Raw genomic sequence first — 11,884 nt, forward strand, 5'->3', positions numbered from 1 at the left:
CGATAGAATCCCCGAGGAGGCGGACAGGAGGGGGCTTTAAATGAAGGATTATCGGCGACAGACATGGGACTTTTTTTTTTTTTTTTTTTTTTTTTGAGCATCCCATTCCACTTTGTATTCCTCGACGTGTGTGTGTGTGTGAGCGTATTTGTATTCTCCGCGTATTTAAAAGGGGATTACGCTTGTGGCTAAATGCGAGGCCCTTTTATCAGACGGGGCGAGTTTGGCGCTTGGCCCCAACCGGTGCGGGCGGATGGCAGGACACCGGCCTCGCCTCTGAAAGGCATCATTAGAGGGTGACAAAACTGCCGAGGGCAAAACTGGCCGCGCACAATGATCAATTGGGCGGGCAGGATAAGATTTTAGGGAGGGGATGGCAGGCTTTGCGGGGGGGAAGGGTTGCGGGGAGTCGGTATAGTACAAGGCCCCCCACTGCTTTAATTACTGATGTGTACGTCTCCCTATTAACAGCACACCTATGCTCCAATGGCCGCTGCAGGCACAAAGCTGCAGTGGAGAAAGAACATTCTGCGAGCGAGCGACACACACACACACACACACACGCAAAATGGGGTGCTCATTAGCGGATGGTAATCATCGGTCGAGAGGTTGGGCGCTCACCTCACAAAACGCCACATGTCAATTTGTCCCCTTCCATTCATGAGCCGGCTCCCGTCGCAGCCCCCTCCCTCGCGCTCCCTTTTTTCCAGGAGAATTGGACGGAGCGCGGTGGGGGGAAAACACTCGGAGGGAAATGTAAACACAGACTTGGAGGAGGAACCCCGCTTCGGCAACACGGCGTGGGGGGGGGGGAGGAACCCGCCTCGGCCGTTGATCAGCATCTGTCCTTGCAAATAGAGGGTCCGATGATGAGTCTCGGGGAGGGAAACTATGAACACGACAGACAGAAAAGTGAGGCGACTTATTCGGCTCGTCTCTGGAAATAAACACCAGATTGCCTAACTTGTTCCTGACTGACGTGCGCAAAAGCGGCGGCGTCCGGGAGCGGAGAAGAGCTCGACGCGCTTCCGCGGCTTCTCGGCGCAGACGAGACGTTCAAATGTCAAGCGTCATTCGGGCGGAGTGAGCCGACTGCCGCTAAAAATCTGTTACTTCAGTCAAATCTCCGTGCGGTCACGTCACAAGCGGCTCACACTTTTGTGCGGGATTTTATCACACCTCCCGAAATGTATCTGCGTTACAGAAACGTGGTCTTTTTTTTTTAAACGGTTAATATTGTTCTACCTGCAGCGTCATCTCAAACCCCCGAGGCCGGGGGTGGGCGATTATTTTGGCCACATTTCTAATTTAATTTTTACACGTGGGCTAACTGGGTATCATGTAAATTGAACAAAATGAAAATAATAATATTTACATTTTTTTTCAACTTTAAAATGATTAATGATCCCGTAAATGTACCGACTTTATTTTGTATGTCATCGTCCATACAAATGGAAGCGAAAAGGATTTATACTTCTTGAAATATTCAAAGAAAATAGTTTGACGGGCCGGATAAAAAAAGCACAAAAAGGTCCGGATGCGGCCTTAAAATACCCGGGTCTGCCCAAGTCCGAGGTTTCGCCGGCACCCGTCAGCCCCGTTGCACACGCCGGATCCAATTTCATCCAATTTCATACCCTCACATTCAAAACTTAAATCACATCCCTCAACCAAGTGGAATCAATGCGACCCTCCATCTTACTTTGAAATGAGACCATTTGCTCTGGTGGATTATAGGTGGCTGATCACATGGCGGGGGCGCCGAGGGGGGGGAAGCGAGCGGGCGTCGAAATTCTCCAGAGATCCGGCTCCATCTGATCCTTCTGATCTGCGTCTATCTGCAGGTCTGACGCTCGCTCTCTTGTTATTGCTTCAGCCTCGCGCCGCGTGTTGGGATCAGCTCTGGAGATGGAGAAAAGTGAGATAATCCATATTGTAATCAGAAGGCCTTGCGTCGACTCGGCCTCCCCTCCCCCGCCATCCGAATTTTTTTTCCGCATTTTCCACAAGGGGGGGTAAATAAAACTCAGGTGAACGAGCGCGGCGTTCTTTTTAATTAATGGCTGCATCGACGGGGTTTAACCGGTGAGGATGCGATGAACAACTGAGGCACTTTACTGCTGCATGTCCTCCTTCTGCCAATTATCGCCAATCCACCGCCGCGCAACCCCCTACCGGCGTCCCCTTCATCCCCGCCTGATTTAAGCGGGTTCATGTGGCTGCATGAGGCAGCGATGGGTCAATAAATACAGCTTGTGAGCGCGGCTGGTGTAAATTGAGTTTCAGTCAGAAACTAACATTTCGGTGGTCTTATCTCAGATCTAAAGCCTTGATTCTCTACCTGCTGCACACAACGCTGCCATTCCTCAAACGCACCGGTCTGTAGTGTTCGCTTCATGTTAGCTTTATTAGCACTTTCGATGCTAACGATGTCCCGGTGTAATGTGACGGACGAAAGTCGTTTAAGGTAGATAGAAATGTTATTTCCCAGACGCAGCTCTGCCCCGTCTTTGTGTGCGACGGTGTTGTTTTCGGCGTGTGCTTTATCTGCACGCCGCAAGAAAATGTCACCTTGCAAAGAAAATTCACAGCTCACGCTGTGCGTGTTTGCCACATGAAAGAAAACGACTGGACCTCCAAAGAAGCGGATAAAAAAGACGAGAGGTTACATCTGCGCAAGCAAATTAATCCCTCGCATGCAAAAATTAAAAAAAATAAAAAGTAAAAAATAGCATACATCTTCCGTTATGGCGCTTAGCGAGGGGAAACGCGACAGAAATGGAGTTTTTTAACCCTTGTGTTGTCTTGCGGGTCAAAAGTGACCCACTACCATGTTTAGCTGTAGAAAAAACACCTTAACCTATTTTATCCAACTTGAAATTGTATGACTTTTCCTAAAGAGACCCCATAATTAGAAAAAGTGATACTTCTTTTTTGCTTATGTTTCCATGAGGGCTGTAAACCACTAGGGTACAAAGATCGTCTTATGGGTCATTTTTGACCCGTAGGACAAGATGAGATGAGATGAGAACAACTTTATTAATCCCGAAGGAAATTGATGTGCCAGGGCTTCAAGTAAAAACATAACAGTAATAGATAATAGTGCAAAGGAGGAAGAATAAGAAATGTAATGAAATATAAATGATCTTAGCTGTTAGCAAGGGGAGTAAACACAATGACGAGATCGCACGAGGGTTAAAAAAGCAGCGATTACAACTAGATTCTAAATGTAAAAAGGTGTTCTATTGCCTCATCGTCACATTGCCTGAAAGGATCAATCTCTGGCACGTCGGTTCATCTCGGCCTTCCCGAGGCCCGGAGCCACTGTTGGCCCCCGGCCCCGACGGCTCGGTCAGCGTTTAGGCAGGGCGGAGCGGAGAGGCGGGGATGGGCGGAGGGGCGACTGTGGAGATGGTTGCGGGCCAAGGCTGGGCACGGCTCGGAGCCAGGGTCTCAGTGGGACGCCCTCCTTTCTGGGAGCCTGCTCGGCCCCCTCCCGGGGCCCCCGGCAGGGTTCTGGGATACGTGGTCAGTGCAAGACAGGTCCATCTGCCCCGCTACCTCTGCCCCGCTCATGCCAGCCACCCTCCCATCACCTGCTCCATCGGCACCTTATGGAAATGACCTGCTGCTGCCTGACCTATCTGACACGCGTGGCTCACCTTCAGCGTGTGGCCCCGACGGCGTCTGTGCGCCGCGGGCCGGGACCCCTCCGCTTTCTTTGCCTTCTCGCGGAATCTGTCATTAAACCGCCCTGAGAGAGAGAGAGAGAGAGAGAGAGAGAGAAAAAAATTAAAAATAAAAATACAGGCTGTGAATCGGGTCAGTTCGAAAGATAACTGTGATCATCAGCTGTTTGAAAGCGCGCCGGGGCATGAGAAAATTCTTTTTCTCGCGGCGGCGGCGACGTTCGGTGGCTGGCATGTGTGTGTGTGTGTGTGTGTGTGTGTGTGTGTGTGTGTGTGTGTGTCGGCATCACACGTGAAAGCAGAGAGAAGGGCCTGTGTGATGTGGTCGTCTGTCAGAAGGGAGGAAGGACTGTTCGGGGGTGTCTTTGAAAAGTGTTTTCAGATCCCCGCGTTACGTCTCAGCTTTTTGCAGTTGCACCACACGGCAAGGAAGACACGCTGGTAAGCCTGTTGTCAGTCGAAAATAATATAGAAATTTAAAAAGCGGTCGAAAACAAGATGTTCCGGCTGTGTTTGAGAAGCCAATACCTTCGTCAAATAAGCCGTGAATGAGAAGCCGCGATAGCCGAGGGCTGAAATAGTAATGAGACGGCGTCCGTGTTTGTGAGGATGAAAATAAAGGCGCTGCGATTAAAGTTTCGAGAAAGAAACGGCTTCACCGGGTCAAAAAATATTTGTTGAACGGCCATTAAAAGCACCAATATTTGCCTTCCTATTTGGTTGTTGCGTCCACCAAGCTAACCTCGTCGTAGTGCTATATGTTTCTTTATTTTGGATTTGTAAATATAAACAGTCATTTCCATCCGTCTAATTAGAGGTGTTTTGCAAACTTGGAAACCGGTGTCATTAATCTTTTCTGCTCGTCTGGGTTTTACTTTCGCAGGTTACAATACGCCGCGGATGATTTGCTCCGCTGCGCTACTTCCTTCTCCCTCCTTCTTCCTTCTTTATGGAAGATTCATTAATTCCGTACTGCCGACCTACAGCCGCATAGCTTTTAGCTTCCCTTAGCATGTCCAGAAGTTTAACTTTATCTGTGATAGATAGCATCTTCCGCTGCCTTTTGGGCCCTTTTGTCGCTCCAGAGCGTTTTGTCAACATTATGGGTTTTAGAGAAACTGGAAATTGCGATAGAATTTGCACGTACGTCATGTAAATTCGGCAAGCTGTTTCACGTACGTGTACATATTAAACTGCGACGTTATTGACGCACAGGTAGAGAAGAAGCGGAGTGACTTTTCAGCCAATCGGAATGCAGAACACAATGCGTGATGCAAATCCGTGAAGTAGCAAAACTGTGAAAAGTAAATCGCGTTATAGCGAGGGATCACCGTACTGCTTCGGCTTCATGACGTGCTAAAACATGGTTAAAACGTGGCTAAAACGTGGCTCGGCTTTGGGAAACACCCAGACCTCTCAGGTGGTCCGGGAAGCTTTTCCGTCTTGCCCCGGAGTCTGAATGAAAAAAAAAACGCAAGGCAAGGTTCGCTGTTTAATTCGGAGGCAAAATGCTATGAAATAACGACGTCTCGTGGCAGATTTTTAACCGCCGGATTGCAAATTATGCAAGTTCTACTACCTCAGTGATGGAACAAACTCCCGGAAGCAACAAGACTAGCATCATCTCTCTCAACCTTCAAGAAACAGGTAAAAACGTTTCTCTTTCAGGACTTTTTACTGCGCTGACGCCCCAGATCAGGTTGGCAGCAAGTTAGGCTATGCAGTGTGTGTGTGTGTGTGTGTGTACGTTTGTGTCTCTGTCCATTAAAAAAAAAACCCTCACTAACCCAAGCTTACTGTTCTGTATATTTCCTGTGCATCTTGTATTTGCAGTCCCTATGTCCTCTATTGTAAGTCACTTTGGATAAAAGCGTCTGCCAAATGTAATGTAATGTAATGTAATGTAATGTAATGTAAAATCTTGAGCCGGTGAATATTTTGACGTGTATTTGGATCCCGCACCGAAGTTCCCCGCTCCTCGGCGGCAGATATTCAGACACCGTCATCGTCGGAGGGACCCATTAAAACACAACATAAATGGAGTCGTCTTCCCTACCGGGGCGGGCGGTGGGGTCCATTGTGCTGCCACCGGGGCTGAATGCGGTGAATGTGGGGGGCAGCGGTGCCCTCTGTGTCGCCCCAGCTGTCTCGCACTGAAAGGATGGAGGAGGGGAAACGACAAGGTGTAAGAAAGTTCAGGAGGCCCGGAGGTTTTTTTTTTCTCCAAACGGGACCGAACAGACTGCCGCGTTAGCCGTCGCCGCTAACCCTGCCGGCCGCCCGGCCAGCCAAGCGGCGGGCTGTTGCGTTAACACCCAGCTCGGAGGCTCGGAGCGGGCTAATTAATGCAGCCAAATGAGATCAGCGGTGGAGGCCCAGGCCAGGGCCATATTGCTAAACAGCTTCCTTCAGTACGGGTCTGTGTGGTGTAATTACCGCCAGGCCACTCCACAATGCCGCCTTTATGTCCCGCTGAAAGTGATTTCATGTCCCTCGCTCAACCCGTCCACCCGCCCCTGTTGGCAGCGGGTTTTTTCGAGTGTGATGAGAGAAGCCTGTCAATGGTTATCGCGTGTTTGTGAAAGAGAGAGAGAGACGGTTCGCTTTGAATATAACGGGCTGCTCGACAAACGCGTCCAGGAGGACGCCGTGAACTGGGAGGCGGCAGCCGATGGATGGAGCAATGCTATGCTATGCTATCGACTTTAAAAACAACAAAAATAAGCATTGAAAATGTTACACTTGTTCCTAAATGTAAAAAAAAAAAATGATGGAATTGTCCTCGACACGGCGCATTACAAATTATCACTACACTTTGCTGAGTATGGTGTGTGTGTGTGTGTGTGTGTGTGTGTGTGGCATGAAATAGAAGATATTGCGCCAAATGGTGCGGCTCCGATGAGACACACTGTATGGGTACAACACAATCCTGTCCATCACACCAACTCGCATCGAGACGGCATAAATAAACCGATAACCCGGCGGCGTGTGAACTTGAAATAATCAAATGACCAAGTAGAGAAACAAAAGAAACAACACGCGGGCACTCGGGAATGAATAAACGTCCCGCTTCGGTCTTTTAGCCCTCCTTTTTTTCTCCTTCACACGCCGCAGTCGTCCCCTTTTGTAATTGCTCGATTCAAGTCCGCATGAATATGGTCGGCAACAGCCATTTGGAGTGTAATGTAGCAGAAGCATCCAGCCGCCCGTCACTATAGCGCCACCCCGACACTGTCAAAGGTTCCCCGTTCAGCCGGAGGCGCTGCTGCACAATCGCCGCCTGGTTCACAGGGGCCCCGGACGCCAGCAGGATCCACTAATGCTTTACCCAACCTTCCCCCTAATCCACCCCTGCACAAGACCGCCACAATCTGCATTTCACCCCCCTCCTGTCAGGTTTGTCACCGCCGGGCCGACCTCTCGGGCTTTCCGTGCGCGTCCGTCCCCTGCTGTTCATCCTCCATCCGCCAGGTGTCCCGGATCTCTTTTCACAGAATTATTACGTATGATAGGATTTCATTGTAGCCATGAAATAAAATACTCTCCTTATACGAGATCATTTGGAAAATATTTTAATATGCTTAATGCCACATGCATCCGCTTTACTATCATTAAAACTAGAGGAGTGGAAGTTTTATGAAACTGTGAATATTAATACGTAAACTATTTTGCTGTTTTTGAATGTTGTTATTCAAAACTTTAGTTATTTTTTTATTCCAGGAGAGCATTTATTTATACATTTTCTTTACCGTTGCGTTTTTCCGTATATACACGGAGCCTCAATGACGCCGATCAAGAAAACCTCTAATTAATACGAGGAATTTAGAAGGCCGATATTTGTTTTTCACCGTCCTAACCTCGCTTTTCCTGGAGTTTGTCTTGCTAGTCAGCAATTTTGCAGGAGCTTATATGAACCTGCGAGGCTAGAAATGCTTAAATGCAACCCGAATGCTGTATATGAAAGCGGCATGAGCTTGAAGGTTCCCTTCCTATCTGAGCGAAGACACAAAGAAGTGTGTGAGTTACAGAATAAATAATAGAAAAGAAAATCCATTACAAAGAACAACATGGACAAATAGAGGTGCAAATAGAGAGAAGAGATGAGTGAAATAATAGAAGAGCGTAGCCGAGCTGCAGACCAGCTCCGCTATTCACAGGTCCGGCTGGACAGGAGGTGAGAATCCGGGGTCAGACTCCGACACGACTCCCTGACTCTTGATTTGAAAATTCTCATTTTCGGTTCCTGAACTGAGGGCAAGAAATTGTACCTGTGAGAAGCCTTGAGCCAGAACCGGGAGAGGTGTGGAAGAATCTTCCTGTGTGAGAGGACGGATGCTGTTCTACCTGCTCTTGTTCCATCGATGTCCAAACACCGACCGTTCACAACTGTGACCGCATGCTGCGTCTTTGAATACATCATTACACATTTGATGGCATCATCTGTGAGTCTGTTTTCTTAAAATATTCTTGAATCAATTTATCCCTCTGAATGCGTTCAAGAAGAAAATCGTGTTTACCTCCACATAGTAACACTGGGTGTTCAAGAACAACTCCAGGTCTTCATGCAGGCTGCATAAATACTTGTTTCAGAATGACTCAAGACTCTTCTCAATAAAATTGAAACTGTACCTGAACCACAATCTCCAAACTGTATCCTAATTTACTGAGGGTTTTCAGAGATACACGTGTTTAACTGATCAGTTTCACCCCGGAATTAGAATAAACGTAGAATGAAATCGCTGAATTTTCACCCGTGATAAAACAACATTCTCCTGCCAGTTTGATATGATTATGCAAAGATTATAAAAACAATTACACATATGATACCATGTGAGACACTGACAGAAAAATCACAGTTTTACCTCATAATGTGAAAGTAACAGGTCTGGGGCTGAGAACCCCAGAGATTCTTGACAGGAAGTGAGTGTTTATCATCCTTGCACCATTACGCAGAAGAATGTATTAATCATTCAAGCGAGGTAAAAAACAACTGCAAAGCGACATAAAGGTAGGTCAATAAATGAAACACAAAGAACTTGAGAACAATCATCCTTTACAAATCTGGGAGTTAGCAGTAGCGGTAGAACCATAACAATTAGCTGCTTCTTTGCTGCTAGTGGTTCAAGAAGACAAGAAGCAACGGAGAAAGTCAGGTGGAAATCATCAACGCGTTTAATACAAGTAAACATACTTAAAGCAAAAATAAAATGTCCTGGTACAACTGGAATAAAAATAAAAACAAAAAAGGGAGGAGAATCTGATTGCGAACTGTTAGCCGTCGCCATTTTGTGCTAACAAAGACAACAGGAAAAACAAAATATTTTCCCCGATGTCCCAATAAACAACACAAATGCAGGGAATGGTATGGTAACAAATGCAGTTACCATAAACTTAAAGCGTCGTGTCTGTTTTGTTTTATGAGTTTTAAACCTTTACAGACCTGTGCAAAAAGGAGAAAGAACGGACACCGGTAGCTACTGTCTGCTTCTGCTGCAACTTCTCGCGGCAGAACACGGAAACAACGCGAGACCACCCACGGAGAAAGCGCTCAGCATCGCCCCCTGCTGGCGGAACCAAGAACTGCAACTCCGAAGACGGTTGGAAAAGTCAATGAAGAATAAATTGTCCAAAAAGAACTTACAAATCTTCGAAAAAATAAAAGGAATGTCCAAATAATGTGAATTTAAATATTTGAATTTATATGAAGTGAAAGTGAAACGTTGCTTGCTGTTTTAGAGTTGCGTTGTTTTGTTCCCTTTTGGTCTGATGTGGGCACAGTCATGCTTATGTCATGCACACAGACACACACACACACACACACACACACACACGCACATGCACATGCGCATGCGCACACACACGGTGTGACCTCTCGCTGTGACATACTACAGTCTCACTAAAACATGATTCCCCAACCCTTTTTATTACCTTTTACCGGTGATTGTTAAAAAAGAGCAGTCACAAAAGCTTATGTAATATCATCTTATGTAAATAAAAGATAAAAAAAATATTTTTTTTAAGTACAGGAATAATCTGAATTTTAAGAAATATGTGTCCACCACTTATAAAATATTCATTTTAAATGTATTGGTGTGGAATCCCTTCTTTCCTCTGCAGAGCTGTGTTTCTATCAGATCATCCGTTTGCCTCAGCTATGCGTGATCTCTTTTTTTTCTCCTTTTTTTTTTTTTTTTTCCCCTTCTCGTGTTTTGTTCCTTCCCTCGCACATTTCAAAGCAGCGACTTGTCGTCTCGCCGGGTACCGGGGGATTTGGTTTGTCTTACGCTTTGAGAAGAACCTCCTCTCTGCGATGTGCCCTGGGCTCGGCGGGGCTGCGGGGTTCACTGAAGCAAGGAGACGACATCTTCCCTCTCCACCCAAAGCGCCGCGTACGACACACACACACACACACACACACACACACACACACACACATAGTAGTCCCCTCTCCCTGGTTGCACAATCTGACCCCTCCACCCTGAGTCCTGCTCCTTGTACTCCCCCTTCTCCTCCTCCGGCCCTCCGAGGGAAAGAAGCTGTATTGAGCAGGAGCCTGAAACCGGGCTTGTATTGTCAGAGGACTTGCCGGCACTTACCTCCGCTTGAACATTTAGTGCTGTCTTGCTGGGCCCCGACAGAGAATAGCACTATAGGGTCACCGAAGAATTGCTTTTTTTTTTTTTTTCCGCTCCCCCCAGCCCTTTCCTCTGGACGAGGGATAAACACACTGCTTTGTAGGGATTATCCTTTCAGTCCACGGCGGCTGGAGCTGAGATTTTTATATTTTTGTGTTCGCGGAGGCCGGGCCTTGTTTGCGTCCGAATGCTCAGTGAGGTGACGCGAAGCGGCGGGAGGAGGATTTGATAGGGTGGGTTTTTTATGGCGGTGCGGATGGCGAACGTTCGTGGAATTAAAATCAAAAATGGCCGCCACAATGTTATTTAGCATAAACATATTGTCAAATATAGTGTGTAAACATAAAAGCGCCGCCTTTTCTTTAATTTCACCGTTACGTTGAACATCCTCTCGATGAATCATCCCCAAGATGTGATTATATGTATATAAGATAAATAGAAATGTATAAATAACCATATTCTTTTAGTGGAGTTGGATCCATTAAAATGCGATGCTGATCTCCGAGTCACGGATGCCTGCAAAAGTTCTGCACAAATCTGCTCAAACCAAATATGTAAATTCAAGTGAGAAACCCAGAACAGCTGTCACTTTGCGTGCATGTGTGTGTGTGTGTGTGTGTGTGCACATGTGGGTGTCTTTGCGTTTTAATAATAAGGTGTTGACTCCGGCCTCAAAGGCTCACCTGTGGGGATTCCCGATGTATTTTTTTTCCTCTTTTTTTTGCATTTGTGCGCTTATGTGTGTATCTGTGTGTGTGTGTGTGTAATCACATCTGTGTGTGTGTCACTTTGGGAGAGGCTGTGTCTGTGTACCCGCAGCGCAACACCTGCCAGAGGCTGTGACTGTTTATGACAGAGGCTGTGCGAGAATGGAGAGGACACCGCCGAGCATTGCCAGCCTTGCACACATGCCACGCTCGTGCACGGCGGTGCACGGCGGTGCACGCACGCTCACACGAACAGGAAGCGTCCTACAAAAAAAAAACGCTGTGATTTGCAGAGCAGTAATTCATATAGTACAAACATGATATTCACACACAAGCAGACACTTCTAAGTGGCCAAACGTCACACCTTAACTGTAAACTGTATGGGAAAAAAAACACACACTCTCTCTCACACACACACACGAGAGAGTAAATGTAATAACCGCGGGGCCGGTGTGATCTGTGTCTCTCTCCCCAGGTCGTGCTGGCTGTGCAGGTCCCCGGCAGCTCCTATATTACGGCAGCAGGCAGGGGAGCCTGGCAGAGCCGCCGGCCCTCAAAGTTCAATATAAACGAACAGTGGGATCTCCCAGGGACCTGGCAGGAAAAAGCTTAGCAAAGTTAAAACCTCACCAGCCCTTCCCCGCCGCCCGTGCCAACGGAACAACACGCGACACGGGCGCAGAGGCCCCGCGCACGCTCCGTCACACACTGGCAGCCCACCTTTTTTTTTTTTTTTTTTTTTATCTTTCCACAGGAGGAGTTGTGTTGTTTTGATACTCCAACAATAGGATGATTGGATTTCTAATTCCGACCCGGGCGCAGCCCGCTTCTCGGTTCTATCGAGTCACGTAA

The 11,884-nt window shown here is 47.3% G+C and overlaps 1 long non-coding RNA gene across 1 annotated transcript; it reads right to left on the minus strand.

The window, feature by feature from the left end:
• Window positions 1-7,943: 7,943 nt before the first annotated feature.
• Window positions 7,944-9,170, minus strand: LOC147216062 (uncharacterized). Its single transcript, XR_015109188.1, has 3 exons — window positions 8,552-9,170; window positions 8,207-8,258; window positions 7,944-8,094 (listed from the first exon to the last, which is right to left on the minus strand). It is a non-coding gene; the product is annotated as an uncharacterized LOC147216062 (long non-coding RNA).
• Between the last annotated feature and the right edge of the window lie 2,714 nt (window positions 9,171-11,884).

The sequence above is a fragment of the Fistularia commersonii genome, chromosome 30 (assembly GCF_037954325.1).
Source record: "Fistularia commersonii isolate RoL2024-O1a breed Wild chromosome 30, RoL_Fcom_v1.0, whole genome shotgun sequence".
Lineage (NCBI taxonomy): Eukaryota > Metazoa > Chordata > Actinopteri > Syngnathiformes > Fistulariidae > Fistularia > Fistularia commersonii.